The 17,879-nt window shown below is 43.5% G+C and overlaps 1 long non-coding RNA gene across 1 annotated transcript; it reads left to right on the top strand.

The window, feature by feature from the left end:
* The first annotated feature begins 14,883 nt into the window (after positions 1 to 14,883).
* On the top strand, positions 14,884 to 16,736 carry LOC131513416 (uncharacterized). Its single transcript, XR_009262572.1, has 3 exons — positions 14,884 to 15,003; positions 15,910 to 15,967; positions 16,330 to 16,736. It is a non-coding gene; the product is annotated as an uncharacterized LOC131513416 (long non-coding RNA).
* The last annotated feature ends 1,143 nt before the right edge of the window (positions 16,737 to 17,879 follow it).

Genomic DNA, 17,879 nt, shown 5'->3' with positions numbered 1-17,879 from the left:
CATCATAAACCGTTTCCTTTCCCTGGCCTTCTTGGGAAGACATCACTTAACTTACCTGAAACTTCTAGACCCGGTTCACTCAGTTTTGCCAGGGGCATGAACAAATCTTTGGTACTTTTCTGGACAAAAGAGGAGGAATGTTGCCTTCATGACCTTCCCGTGTGAGACCAGACCGAAAGTCAGGGCTGCAAGACACATAACCCTAAGCTGCTTCCTTCCACCTTTTCTTAGACACAGAGTGGATTTATCTTTTTCGCATTTATTCTGGTTTTGTTTGGTCTATTTAGGGATAATATAAATAATGATACATTTCCTACAGCAGAAACCTCTCTAGTACATCTGTTGATTACGACAGATGCTCCATTACAATGGAAAACCTGCCCCCATATTCAAGTCAGGGCGTCCTTGCTGGATGTGTTCCAGAAGGTGGCTGCTCCTTCGTCACACGAAGCTGGGTGCCCCTCACGGTGACTGTACGTGGAACACTAATTTCAGCGGAAGCCCGTGATAAGAGGTGATCTGATCTCAGGCTTCTTAAGTATACCATAAGAAGCAGAAGGCATTGGGCCCTACCTGTCTTCTCTCTGCTTGTATGCCTTTCCTTTAAAAATATGCCCTTCTTTGAATGGATGTCTTTTGTGGTAAGGAAATTCATTCAAAAGTCATAAAGTCTATGACTTTAGCCGCTTCCAAAGACAGGGGTGAAGGGAAAGCAACATATTCCTTTCTCTTCAGTGAATAAGGATTAAGAGCTATTTTACTCATTTCATTATTGCTGACGTTTCTATTCTTCCCCCCGATTTTAAACGAGCGATTCAGATTTACTTCATTGCTTGAGAAAACCTCATTTTTTCAATCATCCTTTCAGAAATTTAGAAGGAGTCCACATCCATATATTTTGCACGAAGAGGAACTTCCTCACCAAATACGTTGTGGGGTTTTTTTGTAAGTTTCACAAAGCATTTTTGTATGAGTTACTCTTTTTTTTTTTCTGGAGTCTTTGAAAAGAAACTAAAACCTGTTCTCTAGGTAAATATTTCTGTTCGATAAAGAAGGAAAAGATTTTCTCATCCTTCCCTTCCAATTTTATTGTTGCTTAAAAAAATTGTGGTTGTTTTTTCGTTTTGGGGGTTTTGTTTTTTGTTTTTTGTTTTTGTTTATTTTTTTTTGGTCCAGATACTTTCTTAACATCTACCGTGTGCAGTGTGGGTTTGACCTAAGAGAGTGCCAGTGCCTTCCTCACAGGCCTGGGGGAGAGACCTCCAGTCATAGGCCCACAGGGACCTCAAGAGCTTGGAGATCTCCAAGGGGGGAGAGGACAGATGAACCCTTGGTCCCTACTCTCCCCCACCCTATCTCCCCAGAGTGTCTTTGCTTCGGTTTATCATCAGCCCAAGGCATCAGCCCTGCCTTGTTCATTCCCTACCCTTTCTTCCACATCCGCGTCCCTTTCAGCTCCAGGGCTCTGTTGGCAGGGATGGGGCTGGAAAAAGAGAGAGAGAAAAGGAGAGATTACGGTGCTCATCACCTCTAAGTGGGTTCCTACTCAAGGCTAAGGTCAGCATCAACTTCCAAGCAGCCTCCAAAGGGCCCTCGAGGGAAACCCCTCTTCCCAGGTGGTGAACAAGCCTCAGGGTTCCTGACCCCACCTCCTGGCAGATCCCATTCTTCCTTTAAGGGACTCTGCTCCACTCCCTTTTTTTCCTCTCCTCTTCTCTGGTCTCTGCCTTCAACACGAACACCAAGACGTTCTGTGGACATCTTTCAGATGTCCAGCAAAGGGACTGGAAGGGGCTGGCAGACAAGGATCAACACAGAAGCAATATCAGAACAGCCAAACACACTTCCCAGTATCTAGGACTTGATGGGAGATTCACTTCTTCCCCTTTGACACTGTTCATAGAAGCCCACGGGCTGAGGCTTATCTGAGAGGACATGACATTAAAAACCCCAAAGTAGGGGGGTGCCTGGGTGGCTCAGTTGGTTAAGCATCCGACTTAGACTCAAGTCATGATCTCATGGTTTGTGAGTTTGAGCCCCTCATCGGGCTCTGAGCTGACAGCTTGGAGCCTGGAGCCTGCTTCAGATTCTGTGTCTCCCTCTCTGTCTCTGCCCCTCCCTGCTGGCACACTGTCTCTCTCTCTCTCTCAAAAATAAGTAAACATTAAAAAAAAATTACAAAATAAAAAAAAAAAACCCAAAGTAAAGCAGAGTAAATGCATCTAAAGATCGGGGCCATCTTAGAAGTGCTAAATTGAGTTAGAGAATGATCTTACTATTTTTCACTGAATAATAAGCTTATATGTGAAATCTAAAAAAACAAATGACAGGCGCCTGGGTGGCTTAATCCGTTAAGCATCTGACTTCGGCTCAGGTCATGATCTCACAGTTCGTGGGTTCAAGCCCCGCATTGGGCTCTATGCTGACAGCTCGGAGCCTGGAGCCTGCTTCAGATTCTGGGTCTCCCTCTTTCTCTGCCCCTCCCCCCCGCCCCCGTCTCTCTCAAAAATAAATAAGCATTAAAATTTTTTTTAATAAAAAATAAAAGAGGGGCTCCTGGGTGGCTCTGTTGGTTAAGTGTCTGACTTTTGATTTGGGCTCAGGTCATGATCTCATGGCTCTCGTGGTTCGTGGGATCGAGGCCCGCATTAGGCTCTGCACTAACAGTGGGATTCTCTCTCTCCCTCTCTCTCTGCCCCTTCCCCGCTCACACTCTCTGTCTCTCTCTAAATAAATAAACATTTTCCAAAAACTTTTTTAAAAGAAAACAGTGATGTTAGACTCCCAAGTAGTCTTGGTCTTGGAGAGGTAAGGGGCTGTCCTGTGACCCACTCCGCTCCCTCGGTTGAGTCACTACTCCCATCCTGGTGGCGGGGGGACTTGAGACCACCAAAAGCCCTGATAAGAAGCCTGAAAAGATGGAAAGAATCCAAGTGAATTGCCTTCATTTATTTTACCAACAAAACTTCATTGTCAGATGCATCGGGAGAGAGAAAAGGCCGAAGTCATGGGAGTGAAAACCAGGGTTCCAAGGTCCAAGTCATTTCAAGGTACAAGGTGAATTTTTAAAACAGTTTTCAAAAAGCTTCAATCTTTCCCTAAGCTCTGCCTGTGTGCATATTTATGTACCGTCAGCTCGCCTATAGTTCAACTGCAAGTAGTTAAATGCTAATTAGAGGTAGGTCGCACCAATCAGCTTTGTAAAACGTTAAAAAGGTGCCAGGTAGGGTGTCCCCTGGCCTGGCCAACTGACAGGCCTTTCCCATCAGTAGTCCATAATTTAGGATGTGGCCTCAGGTGGTTCTTGATCATCTCATTAGAGCTACAGTGAGAAGCTCACTAGAGATTTAAATTCTCAGGCAGGAGGCCCCTCAGGCTAAGGTGAAAAAGCCCAAGAACTCAATGCCATTACCCCATTAAATGTGGGATGAAAAGTAAGCTGGAAATTGAGCTGGTTTGAAAACCTGGCAGAAAAAAAAGAACTGAGAACCACCCAGAACTGGCCCCTCCCAGAAGGATCTGACATTTGGAACGCAAAGCTATAGCACGGCTCAACCCAGAGGTATTCTGGAAATGAGTAAGAAGAAAAGGCAAAGAATCCCAGCACCCAGAATATCAGAGCCTGTAAGACCAAACTATCTAAGAAAGCAGAGAAAATTAAGCATCTAAGCCTATGTTCTACCTAAGATTAATGTTTGAGGCTTTGTTTGTTACATCATTCTACTCTGAGTTCATGTACAGTCTACTAATTGGCTTGAGACCCACCCCCCACCAAGCCTTCTCATTTCTTCTTTTCCAAGACTTTCTTCCCAACCTAAAGAATAGCCAAGGTATCTCTACGGTCCCAAAAAGCACATAGTTGGAACATGTAGGAGGTAATTATCACCATACTTGAGTAGGTCAAGCAGTGGCCCCGATAACTCAAAAGAAAATGCTTATCTAATTTTATTTTTTAATGTTTTCATTATGTTCATTTATTTTGAGAGTGTGTGTGCGTGTGTGTGTGTGTGTGAGTGGGGAGGGGCAGAGAGAGAAGGAGACAGAATCCGAAGCAGTTTCCAGGCTCTGAGCTATCAGCTCGGAGTCAGATACAGGGCTCGAACCCATGAATGTGAGATCGTGACCTGAGTTGACGTCAGATGCTCAACCGAGTGAGCCACCCAAGTGCCCCTAATTTTAGAGTAAAACAAACAAATGTTAAAAAGTCATAAGCCCAACGGCAAGACAAGGAGATGAAAACGAATCAATCTATTTAAAATCGAATCCTTGGTACGGTGCCAGCATTAAAGATAGGCTTTAAAAAAAACCAAAACCCTCCATCTTTGAAGGAAACTACATATCAACAAAATCTAGGAACTACCAGATAGGGATTTGGATGGGGCTGTTTTCTCCTACATACTAAAAATCCCATGTCTGAGGCACTCCAATTCCTAAAGGACAGCTTCCCCAGCACCCACAAGAAATGTCCCCTTGAGCTCTGTGCTGGCAGCACGGAGCCTACTTGGGATTCTCTCTCTCCTTCTCTCTCTGCCCCTCCCCCGCTCACGCTATCTCTGTCTCGCTGAAAATAAATAAATAAACTTAAAAAAAATTTTTTTTGAGAAAAATTTTAAAAATATGTTCCATTTAGGAGACTCCAGAATAGACCAGCATTATGCAATTTCACTTATTGGAAGGTTAGTGCCCCTAGAGATGACCCCTCAAAGTGAAACAGGTTAAAGATCAACTCTAGCCGAATGCCGAAACATCAACTCTAGCCAATGCTGGATTAATCTAATGTTACACAATATGAAAAAAACCTTGAACATGATCTCATCATGGACATGCCCAAGGTTTATTTAAGTAAATAGATCTCCACCTCTATTACTTGGGCTGTGTGCCACCAACGAAAGCAATGGAAATTCTACCTCTCGGAGCATCAGTACTGGTCCTGCTGTAGGGTGACGTGGTGGTGGTTTAGATGGGAGATTTCCAGAGGGGCATCAAGGGAAAAAAAGAAGAAAAGAAGAAAAGAAAAGAAAAAAAAAAAAAATATATATATATGTATATGTACACAGACATAAACACCATATCCTAGAAAGAGCACTGGACAGTTGACTATTGCCCTAAATATTTTCTGTGGAGCACAAATAGACCAGAAGATGGTAATAGGTCCTTGCCTAATCCCAAACCCACATTGCCCATTGGTGATGTAGACAATAAGCCTGGAGAAGACTGTCCCCTAGAAGGGGGGGACCTACTAACATCAGTGGATATTTTTCAATGATCTTTTTCACAGAATTGGACCCTCAATATCTCGGAAGGATGTTTTAAGTTCACAAGGCTCTCCATAAAGATCAGTCTGCGTACCTTAGAAGACCTCTCATTTATGTCTCATGTAAGCGTTAATGTTAGGGCCTCTTGGACATCCACTTTTTAAATGTTTAAGTAAATCTGTTACCTGGTAAAAAGTGAGTAATAAAAATAGTCATCATTTATTGAACACTTATTACGTGCCGGCCATGGCTCTAAGTCCTTTATCTATTAGGTCATATAATCATCACATAATTCTATCTATGAGGAAAAAACTGTATCTCAAGATGAGGGAATTGAGGCATTAAAAGACCAGGTCCTTTCAAAAGGCTACATAGCTAATAAATAACGAAACTAGGGCTTGGATCCGGATAAGGCATTCCGAAGTCGTGCGTTTCTCGCTCTGAGAGGTCCAGAAAATAAAAATAGCTGCACAAGGTATTGAAAAACTGGCCCCTTTTCATGTATAATAACTTTAATTCTGTTTCCTCTCAACAGAGACCGTGAAGTACAGGCAGTAACTGCACATTCTAGCAGGAGACTGCCCATAAATTCCCGGCTGCCACTTACCGGTTCCGCGACCTGCTTATGATAGACTCTGTGACGTGAGTAAGTCACCAAATTATCTGGGCCTCAGTTTCCTCAGGTGTGAAATCGGGATAATGATGCTAATGGTTCCTACCTTATAGGGTCGTTGTGGGGCTCAAATAAGTAAATACACATGAAGCACGTAAAAGAGTGTCAGACACATAGTAAGGGCTATATAAGCATAAACTATTGTCACTAAGAATTTGAGTGAGAAAGCGTTCGTCCAAAATGCTTTCAAGAACCATCACTGAATACATAATAAGCATTCCTTTCAGTGACGTATTCCTACATTTCCAAAAGTCACCACTATAATACAGGACCTACCCCAGAACACTAAATCCCCCCTTTCCATGAAACCCGGATTCTTTCCCCAGTGATGGTAGAGGCCATGGGCACTGTTGGTGAGGAAGGGGTGAGTGAGCAGAGGGAGGACAGGCCTCTGCAGGAGAGCAAGAGGCTGACCACCGCCATGGCAGAGACAGTGTCAGGAATTGATTTCAAATCAGGTTCTTAAGGATAATGTTGAGGATAATTATAATCATTATTGTTATTGTCATTATACCTTGCAATTACCTTGGCTTAATTAATTCAAGCTTGTGAAGTGCTTTGAGATCCTCAGATGAAAGGTGCCAAGAAGAAGGGTCATTATTTTTCTACTCCTTTCATCCAAGGTGATTATAGCTCTTCATAAGCATTAATTCATCCTCATAACAGCCCTAGAACGTAGATAAGTGTAGGAGTCATCCACACTGGGTCCAAGAGAGACATTTACCCAAGGGGTTTAGTGGGAGCCATTCAGTAGTCAGTCTGGCTGGTGGGAGGCCCCCAAATCACAGGGCTTTGTGACTTGAGCACCTGAAATCTGGGCAAGCCTGTTTTCTGAAGGCTTGAACCAAATGTGAAGGCTTTGTTCAAATTTGTTACATAGAATTTGCAACAGTTCAATGAGAGACAATACTGACATGGCCCAATTTTTTAAAATGATTATGCAGTTTATAGCCAGAGAGATATAGCCTCAACTTCTTTGTCATGAGGTGAGGAGTAGAGAAAAATAAAACCCTTATCGATTATTTGTCAATGACCAGGCAACTTGAGCATCATTTTCTCGTATTCTGTAGTAAAGGATTTTCTCGAGGTCACAAAACTATGGAGCCTAAACTTAGTTCAAAACCATAGACTGAGTCTGATTTTCAGTAAGATCTGTTAATTGTGGTCTTTTTCCCTGCCGTGAATGCCCCCACTCTAGGATGAAGGGTAGGTGTGAATAAAACACTGTGAAACAGGAATTGTAGAGACAGAAGTAAATACTCTTTTCAATAGAACTTTTGGAGAGATTTCTCTGACTTCAAATCCATTTTTAGCACAAATATCCAATGCGCAAAAGATTTGTTACAAGTAGGTTGTGTTTCCTCCTGACTCCCAAGGAAAGAGAGAGCATTTGAGAAAGGATTTAGAGGGATGTTGAATCCACTTGTGTTCCTTTATTATTGAAGCGTTGGGAGTTTTGTTCCTTTTGTTTAGAAGTATATACGAATGTGTGATAGCCTGGTGTACATCAGGCTGTGTCTTAAGACCACAGCAGGAAATCAGGCAGTCCCTGTCCCTGCTGTCACAGAGTGTCCTCTGTGTCACATCTCTGTCCTCTTTACAAGAGGTGGCTGCATCCTAGGAGCAGTACTGGTAAGGATGAGATAGACAAGCTACCTAATCTGTTTGGAGCTAGACCACACTTAACAGGCACAAGAAACATTATTACTACACGGTCACAAATACTGATGCCTATTATTTTTATTATTATTACCATTACTATTGCTGCTATAATCAAATATAATAAACATAATTACCATTGGCCATTCATCAAGAATTACAAAGCACAACCTCAAAACAGGCTCCACCAAAGGTTTATGACTTAGATAGGCAACAAATGAAACCCCATCTAAGAACCACAGTTTGAATGGCCAGAATCTGTTGGGGTTTTTTCACCACAGATTGCTTTTCAAAGAATGGACAGAATTGCTCACTAAATGTGTTTGCAAGCCAAAGGTCTGCTTTCTCTGTCAGTAGAAGGAAATCCTTCAAGACACTGCTCTACTGCCTTTCCCAGAACTTCTTGGCATATAGTAAGTGTTCAGTAAAATGTGTTGCCCTCAAACAGAACTACATCAACACATGTGTTCTAGGTAGAATAATTTATTTAGGGCTAAAGGGTCACTAAGACAGGGGCGCCTGGGTGGCTCAGTCAGTTCAGCATCTGGCTCTTGATTTCAACTCAGGTCATGATCTCATGGCTAGGGAGCTCCAGCCCCACACTTGGGGTTCTCTCTCTGTCCTTCTGTCTCTGCCCCTCCCTTGCTCTCTCTCCCCCACTCAAAAAACAAATAAACTACAAACATTTTTAATAAAAAAATACAATAAATAAAAATAAAATGTCACGAAGACAAAGACTCATTTTTAAAATGCACATCAAGAAAAAGTAAAAAAATAAATAAAATGTACTTCAGTAGTTACATTCATGCTCTATGCTTTAGATTGTATCGGGCCCTTTCCAATGGTCCTTCACTGATTACCAGTTGTCATAATTCTAAGTATCATGAATTGTCAAAACCCTAAGACTCAAATGTCATCTCACCAAAGGGCTGATGTCCCATTAGCCACTATGCTAATCCCGATGTGTGCAGACATCCTAAAATGAGTGGATGAATGATACCCTAAAAAACCAGTTTGCCATGCCAGCCCAGCACATGACAAGGCCTCTTTTCCAATCTCAGTTCATTAAAGACTGAAAACATTCCCCCACGGCACATATGAAACTCCCTCTCAAGAGACGTGTTTATGGCAAGTGTTCGAATACACGCCACCAAGGGTGACAGTGTGGGAGAACCCAGCTAACATTAAATGACGCTAAACTCACCGAATAACAAGCAAAATTACTAATGCTCACCTAATGTTCATCTCTAAAGGGTTCCCCTGCTTTACTTAATAATTTAAGAAGTAGTCCATCAAAGTTGCTTAGATCTAATTAGTATGAAAGAACCAGGCCTGTCTATCTACCTTTTGATACTCTAAGTACCGTCTTCCCATCAAGAACAACTTTAATTTGTTTGCTCAATTAGCCTAGGAACGTACAGATAGATTGATCTGCCTCCTGTTCACCTGTAAACACATTGTGGCCATCATGCTCCATCTGCCCCTCCAGATCCATACTTCACCCCTCTTTTTTACCCTGTTCTGTAGGCTGGGCGGCTTACCCTCTGTAGACCACGACTTGTGATTTCCCTTGGCCTCTGACTTCTGGGTGGGTTTGGTCAATGTGAGGGACCTGAGAAATCATGAAAGGAAGAAGGAGAGAGAGATTAGGATATGGGGAGCATGGTCTTTCTTCTTCCCTCAAGGTGACAATTCTAACAGCAGTGCCTTCCTCGGACCACAGGCCACCCCCTTCCATGCCTCCTGCTCTCATAAGGTTCCAGTGACCCTGTCCTCTCCCCATGCCACTCTAGAGCAGATGTGGTAATGGCTTTCTCTGCTTCTAGACCCTGGCTGCCTCATCATTTCTTGTAAGTTCTCTTAACTGTACCCCCCCACTTTTCTAAACAGTCCCTTTATTAAATTCACTTCCGTTATCCCTTTGAGTATTCCATACATGTTTCCTGCCAGCATTCCAACAGATATAAATCTCCTTGAGTTCTTCACAGGATGACCCCATTTTTCTCACTATGGCCCTCGAATCGGGCATGATAGAATGCATTAGTTGTAATAATGAGTGAAAATGTAGATATATAAAAAGAACGTGCCATATGTTAATATAAGTGTCTGCAGAGTTGTAATGAGGCATGCATATATGGTCACTTTAACTCCAGCAATCTATTTGCTAAACTATTCTATAATGGCCTAAGTTAACATTAATAGATGTTTTCTGTCCTGGATATCAACTTGACTAGCCACTGTTATCTCGTCCTGAACAGGAAGGTTCTATTCCAATATGGACAGAAGGGTAAGGATTCATCTGCCCAGTTCTATGTCTTTCTAGGCCAATACCCAGACTCACAGTTTTTGTTGGGTTTTTTGTTTGTTTATTTGTTTGTTTTTAATTTTTATTTTAGAGGAAGAGAGAAAGCGAGCAGAGGAGAGGGGCAGAGGGAGAGAGAATCATAAGCAGGCTTAGTGCAGAACCCAGTGTAGGGTTCGATCCCACGACCCTGGGATCATGACTTAAGCTGAAATCAAGAGTCAGATGCTCACTTGACTGAGCCATCCAGGTGGCCCAGGCTCACCATTTTTGAGCCAAACATTCCTTAAATAGCTTTTTCCCACACTGACAGACGTGTACACACACACACAAGTTGCATCCAAGTTGGTTAGCATACAGTGCAACAATGATTTCAGGAGTAGATTCCTTAGTGCCCCTCAGCTGTTCAGCTCTTCCTCCCCCACAACCCCTCCAGCAACCCTCTGTTCTCTATATTTAAAGAGTCTCATGTTTTGTCCCCCTCCCTGTTTTTATACTATTTTTGCTTCCCTTCCCTTGTGCTCATCTGTTCTGTGTCTTAAAGTCCTCACATGAGTGAAGTCATATATTTGTCTTTCTCTGACTAATTTCGCTTAGCATAATACCCTCCAGTTCCATCCACGTAGTTGCAAATGGCAAGATTTCATTCTTTTTGATTGCCAAGTAATACTCCATCGTGTATATATGCCACATCTTCTTTATCCATTCATCCGTCGATGGACATTTGGGCTCTTTCCATACTTTGGCTATTGTTGATCTTGCTGCTATAAACACGGGGGTTCATGTACTCTCCTCGAAAGAGCACGTCTGTGTCCCTTGGATAGATACGTAGTAGTGCAATTGCTGGGTCATAAGACAGTTCTACTTTTAATTTGCTGAGGAACCTCCATACTATTTTCCAGAGTGGCCGCACCAGCTTGCATTCCCACCAACAATGCAAAAGAGATCCTCTTTCTCCGCATCCTCGCCAACATCTGTTGTTGCCTCAGCTGTAAACGTTTGCCATTCTGACAGGTGTGATGTGGTATCTCATTGAACACACACACACACCACACACACACTTCTTAAATCAGAGTGTTTGGTACAATGGTTTTCTTCCTATCAAGCTAACTTGGAATGTGCTCCTCCAGACCATGTCTGAACTCCAATGTCACCTCCACACTCCACCCAGTCAAGCACACACTATGGTAACAGGGCACCCCTGTGAGGCCTCCTGAGCCCATATCCTTCCTTTCTCCTGGGCATCTATTCTAATGGACCTTGGCTATTGCTTTTGGTCCCTAATTCAAGTTCAGTCTCCACTGACCTAGAAGGTGCCTTGTGCCATACCTATGATCACTTCAGATCTCCTAAATGCCTCCAGCTCCCCGATTTCTGAATCTCCTCCATCTAGGTGCCCCACTGTCACAGTCTTCTCGGCCCTTGGGCCACCACATTACTACATCTTGGTTGTCTGGTGCTGCTTTTCTGATCCATGACTAGATGTGATACTTGGAGATGGAGTTCTAAGTACTGCCTGCCTACTTAATCTCTGTCATCCAGACCCTACCCATCCCATAGACTTCCTTCCGTTCCCCGCCCCCCAAACGGTGCCTGACCTGTCTGAGTAGATGGGTGCCATGTTGCTTTCCCAAACTGATACTCCTTGAATTAGTGTTCTCAAAGGGGTTGTAGAGCCAAGAGTAAAGTTCTGGAAATGCCACAAGAGGATACGACATGGACTCATTCAAACCATCCTCCAAGGCAGCCAGTTGCTGCTTTGCTGTGACAGAAAAGCTGGTTTGACGCTATCCTGTGGAATCTCCTCACAAAGCATTTTATCTCACTGAATCTATCTTTTTTTTCCATACGCAAAGGTGAAGGTTAGAAGCCAGACTCTGTCGAAACTAGTTCATTACAAATATGAGCAGACTATTATTTGGTGACGAGAAGTATATAAAGCGAAATGAATTACACAGAAGCTTATGTAAAGTACGGAGGATACATTCTGAAGGCAAGTCCCATCACCCCTTAAAGTTGCCACCAGATGAATCATTTTCCTGAATGCGCTTGAGTGGCATAAGAAACTTCACAAAATGAAGGCTTGCATTCAAGGGTAATATATGTCAATTGTTAACTGTGTAATAATTCAATAGACCAAAGCGATATGTAGAATATGTAACAATCACATAGCCCAGCACCCAATAAACAAGAGTATATTTCAAACGTGAGTAAATGCCAAATTCAACATTCATTTACACCTGGTGGAATAATCATCAGAATGTCTGCTAACTCATCCCAAAGGCTACCTCCTGCCTATGGCCACCACTGGTCTACATTCTGCCCCATGTAACCCTCCCCACCTTTGGCTGGTGTTAAGTGGGTGAGGAATAAGCACCTGACCCAGAGGGACCCAAACCATAGTCTGTCTGTACAAAACCCGTGTCCTGGGGCCTCATAATGAACTGGTATAATCCAGTTCCCTCTTGGGGATTGAAAATAAGGGCACTGGGCTATAGAGGCCATCTGGGCCTAGTGAGAGCCAAAATTATGAGAGAGCAGAAATTCTGGATGAACAGACATATGAGGCATAGCTGAGTCACTTTAATCACAGAGCACTCAAGTGATGAATCATAATCCCGTGCTGCTCAGATCCAGAGTCACTGTCTCACTGAAGTCCATGCAAGGCTCAGCCATATTAGAGTTCTGGAGCTTAGAGTCCATAACAATCATTTCCTTGCACTGGCTCGCTCCTCACAATGCTCCTTGAGCTAGCTTGAGTGGGTCTCCATTCCTCTTCACCAAAACATGATCTCAAGCCCTGATAAAAAAAAAAAAAAAAAAAAAAGCATATAAACTTTTTTTTTCATAAGTATCACATATAAGCATAGGTGATACTCTAAAGTTTTAAAAATCAAAGTGAATATTTTATTTCCTCCTGGTTTTTTTTTTCTCATAGCCAGAGTAGCCAATAGAACTATCATATGCTCAGAGCCACAAAAAATCTGCATACCCCCGAATTTCAAGGATGGTAAGAGTATGCGTTGGTCCTTACACGTGGATTATTCAGGTAACTGCCTAACCTATGTGATGTTTGGGGAGAAATGAAGGGTCTTCAGCCACACGCACACAAATCTCTGCCGGAAAGCATTATATTTCAAAACTTTTAGTTTCATCTCTTGTGTTTGATCATTCGATTCATTTAATAAAAATAGTCCAAGGGTGAGAGAGGCTTAATTCTTTAAGTACTGGTAGTCATTTACACTTTAGTTAGATTAAAGAAGAGTTTTTGCTGAGGGCAAAGGAAAGAGCCTGAGGGTCCCTGAAGAAAGGTAAAATGAAGACAGCACAAAGTAAGAAAAAAGATTAGGAAGCTGACCTCACACCTTGCGGTGTTTCCTAAAACCAGACCTTGTAGTTTGGGGTAAAGACTATTACCAGAAACTTTCACTTTGCTGCTGCTTATTAAGCGTACACTCACGGCCCGATTGGCCTTATAAATCAAGTTCACATTTGGTAGAACTACTTCCCTTTCCCTCACCAACTTACTTACTCTTCCCACCAAAGCTCATCTGTCACATTTGTTTCTGACTGTCTAGGGAGCCCCCCCCCCTTTTTTTTTTCTGAGTATGAAGGACAGGAAGTCCCACAGGACTGTTATGACTCACGCTTGGAAAACAGGATGAGTGCCGTGTCTATTTTTAAAAGATAATTACAATACATACAGCACTAAAGTCAGCCATCCAGTATTTTATTTATTGTCTTTATAAGCAGATGGCCCTCAGAGTGTTTAAGCACATTTGAACACGCAAGATCCATTATTTATGGCATGAGGCAGCGAACAGAGGCCGGACTTCATGTGGGCCATTAGCAGGTACCGAAGGACGAGGACACCAGAAGGCAGCCGGCTTCCATGCAGCCAGAGAGAAAGACGTCCTCTGGACACATTAGTTCTCTAGTCACCACGCTGTTGGACAAAAGCACACCGCCATTTCCACCAGAAACACCGTATAGATTTCTGTATGTGTGAACCTGTCTCTTCCTGCTTGGCCAGAATTCATTGGCAAACATGCAAGTTGAAAGAAAAGAAAGAGAAAGAGAAAGAAAGAAAGAAAGAAAGAAAGAAAGAAAGAAAGAAAGAAAGAAAGAAAGAAAGAAAGAAAGAAAGAAAGAAAGAGAAAGGGAAAGAGAAAGAAAGAAAGAAAGAAAGAAAGAAAGAAAGAAAGAAAGAAAGAAAGAAAAAGGAAGGAAGGAAGGAAGGAAGGAAGGAAGGAAGGAAGGAAGGAAGAAAAAGAGAAAGAAAGAAAGAAAGAAAGAAAGAAAGAAAGAAAGAAAGAAAGAAAGAGCAAACAAACCCACCAGACTTTGGGTGTCTGTTACCAAAAGAACGTAAAGGCCCAGGGAGTGGGAAGGGGGACTGAACTCGGAGACGGAATGAGAAAAAAAATAAAAACTAATAACTTTCTTAAAAACAAGCGATGGCCTGACCCCCACCCCCACCCTCCCTCCTTCTCTCCCGGTCTCCTCTCCTTCTTTATTATTGATACCTCTCTGCTTTTTGATCTACTCACGCCTTTGTTTTGGCTTCCCAGGTGCCAAGGGAAAATGGCTAGCAGTGAGTTCGTTCGTTTCCCGGCCTCCCTCGGCAGCCAGCCCCTCTGGCTCAGCCAGCTGGATCACACTGAATTAGTCAAGTACTTCATTACCGACCCTCTCTGCACATTTTGCTCCAGGTAATAAATGCCCAAACGGGAGCGCCCGCGCCTTCTGCGGCACTGCCTGTGAAGGTCCAGGGACCGGGCCAGATCCGCAGAGCAGCTCGGTGCCCCGCCACGGAGGGCACCGCTTTGCACCCTCGCCCGGCCGGGCGGTGCGTCCCCATCTCCGTCCAGGCCCGCTTCCCCGGGCAGAGCGGCTGATGACGCGCGCGCAGCGGGGGAGCCCTCGGGGATCGCTCGGTGCTCCGAGTGGCCCCCGCGCGGCCCAGCCCGGCCGAGGGGGAGTGGGAGGGGGCAGCCCGATTACCACGCTGGGCTAGATGTCGCGCTCCGTGGACGTTAACAGGCAGCGGGGCCTGGGGACCAGAGGCGAGGCCGTTTTGACAATGGGATGACAAAGAGCAGATCCTGGGCTTGGTGGGTAAAGCCACAGGGTGGAATTTAAAAATAATAATAATAATAATAATAAAGTGGCCACCCTTCAAGAGTCATGTCAGAATAAATCATGATGTTAATTGTCTGGCCCCTTCCCCCTTTGTTAGCGTATGTCCCGGAATAAGGCTGTTTAACCTTCGGGGGAAATTGGATCCAGGTTGAGATCTCCAAGGCCAGGCAAATTTTCTCCGCAGAACTTTCCTGGGGCTGCATGGGCCCCCCTCGCCCCCCACCCCCGCCGCCTTTCCCGGGAATACTTGCCATTGAGTTTACTGCTGTAGGGAGGCAAAGCTTCCAGGGTTGTTGTTTTTTTTCTGGCTGGCGGTTGGCACGGTACCTAAACCCTGGCCAGCAGAAGCAACAGGGTTTAGCTCTGCTCTGGTCCTTTAAGGACATTAATTAATTTAATGCACATTATGGAGCCTTTTAGGGTGACCACGATGACAACGTTAGAGAATTCTAAATGCATTTAAGACAGTCGTCTAAAGACTAGCATTTCATTTTTTTTTTAATTTTTTTTAACGTTTATTTATTTTTGAGACAGAGAGAGACAGAGCATGAACAGGGGAGGGGCAGAGAGAGAGGGAGACACAGCATCTGAAACAGGCTCCAGGCTCTGAGCTGTCAGCACAGAGCCTGACGCGGGTCTCGAACTCACGGACCGTGAGACCATGACCTGAGCCGAAGTCGGACGCTTAACCGACCGAGCCACCCAGGCGCCCCAAGACTAGCATTTCAAAGACAACACTGGCTCAATGTAAATTAATGGGGGGAAATGACGTCTAGGCAAGGTGAGAATTCAAGGGAGATGTGCAAGCCCTTTTTAAATCAAGATGTTTTGTTTTGTTTTGTTTTGTTTTGTTTTGTTTACATCCTGGCGTATTGCAGAAAGGTCCATGGAGGGAGAGAGGATGTGCAGATCAAATAAGAAAGAAGGAGGTCTGAGGTAAGAGAAGGGGCCCCCTCCTCCCCTACCTCCGTACCCCCCCCCCAGTACCCCAGGTAGGTAAGGAGCAAAACAAGAGAAACCAGGTTCCCTGGCCACCAGGATCCACACTGCAGCATTTAGATAAAAACATCAGCGGCAAAATACTGCTAAATTAATCCAACTTCTTTTGATTATTGATGTCCTACTGTTTTGTGCCTGAAACAACATACAAGATGCATCAGTCATTTATAAATTATTCATTCAGTTATTTTGGCAGCGGTGTCTTTCCATTTATCAACTGATAAATGTTCAGAAGATAAGAAGGGTAATTTTATAGCCCCTTGACATTTACCTTTGACATGATTTTCATATTTAATAAGGGAAAAACACCAATGAAATACATGTGACGACACCGAAGGCATCACAGATTAACGCCAGCGAAATGAGCCACAGGCACCTGATCTCCCAGCTTTGGCCAGAACCTCCTAGAAACTCACCAGCTCTCTACTGTTCCTTGCTTGGCAGTCTCTCTCAGCTGTACCTGCGTAACAGAAGGAGACACAACTGGGGATTTTGCTTTTGTTTTGTAGTTTGTTTGTTGTTTATTTGTTAGCTCTGAGTAGTTTTACTCTGGTCTGAACAGGGAGAAGGCACTCTGTGTATTTTTGGTTTTCGGCAGGGCGCTGGTCTAAACAGTTTATTTTCTAAAATATATCTATCTGTCAATTATCATATGTTTTCACTGATATGTGGATCTTGAGAAACTCAACAGAAGACCACAGGGGAAGGGAAGGGGGAAAAAATAGTTACAAACAGAGAGGGAGGGAGGCAAACCAGAAGAGACTCTTAAATACGGAGAACCAACTGAGGGTTGGTGGGGAGAGAGGGGAAAATGGGTGATGGGCATTGAGAAGGGCACTTGGGATGAGCACTAGACTTACGTGAAGTATAAATACCTATCAAGAGAATAGTCTGAATGGATTCCAGAAGGAAAGTGGGGAAGACAGACATTTTTATCTGGCTGTCCTCTGGATATAAAACATCCTCGAATCCTACAGCAACTGGGATGCCAGGCAGAAAACCAAAGCAGGAATTCAGGAATAATACCTCACAGGTGAGTTTATCAGGATCGGAACAGCAAAGTGCATGATAGTGTTTGCAAACAATAATGTTACACACCTATTAGTCCCATTTCACTCGCAAGACTATGATTTCCTTGAGAAAAAGGAACCAAATTGTACACATATTAGTATGCTCATGACCTAGTACAACCTCAGGCAATCAATAGGCATTTAATAAATATATGTTTTACATAGTTAGCATTTATTGAGGGCTTACCATCTGTCAGGCACTGTATTAACACTTGGCATGAATTATTTCATTTCATCAGCCTTACAATACTACCAAGATTAGTTCTCAAGGCTATAAAGCATTGAGAGATTGGGGAAATGACAGCACCTGGGTGGCTCAGTCAGTTCAGCATCCAACTCTTGACTTCGGGTCAGGTCATGATCTCATAGCTTGTGATTTCAAGCCCTGCGTCAGTCTCTGTGCCGACAGCACAGAAAATCTGACACCACAACCACACAGGCCACCTCTTGGGTTAAACATATAAGATGAGAATGGACAAAGAAGGTGCTGGGTCCACGGAGAACTAGGACAAAGCTGGCTTGATTCTGCCACTGGCTAGCGTCCATTAAGTTCTTCACATATTACTGTACCAAGGGCCTCAAACAGCAGCTTTCTGGAAGTATTTAGAAAATGAAATGCACAATTCAGAATTTGTACTTTGGTTTTTATAAGAGGGGCAAAAAAAAAAAGTCACCCAAAAGCAATAAACAGAATGAAAAGTATAAAGGCAACAACTCTAAATTCTTTCTTTGATAAACCTTTACTGTAACTCTAAACAACGTCTTTAAATAATAAACGC

Source organism: Neofelis nebulosa, chromosome 6 (assembly GCF_028018385.1).
Source record: "Neofelis nebulosa isolate mNeoNeb1 chromosome 6, mNeoNeb1.pri, whole genome shotgun sequence".
Taxonomy (NCBI): domain Eukaryota; kingdom Metazoa; phylum Chordata; class Mammalia; order Carnivora; family Felidae; genus Neofelis; species Neofelis nebulosa.
Note: the sequence above shows the minus strand (reverse complement) of the source record. Positions and strands in the feature narration are given on the sequence as shown.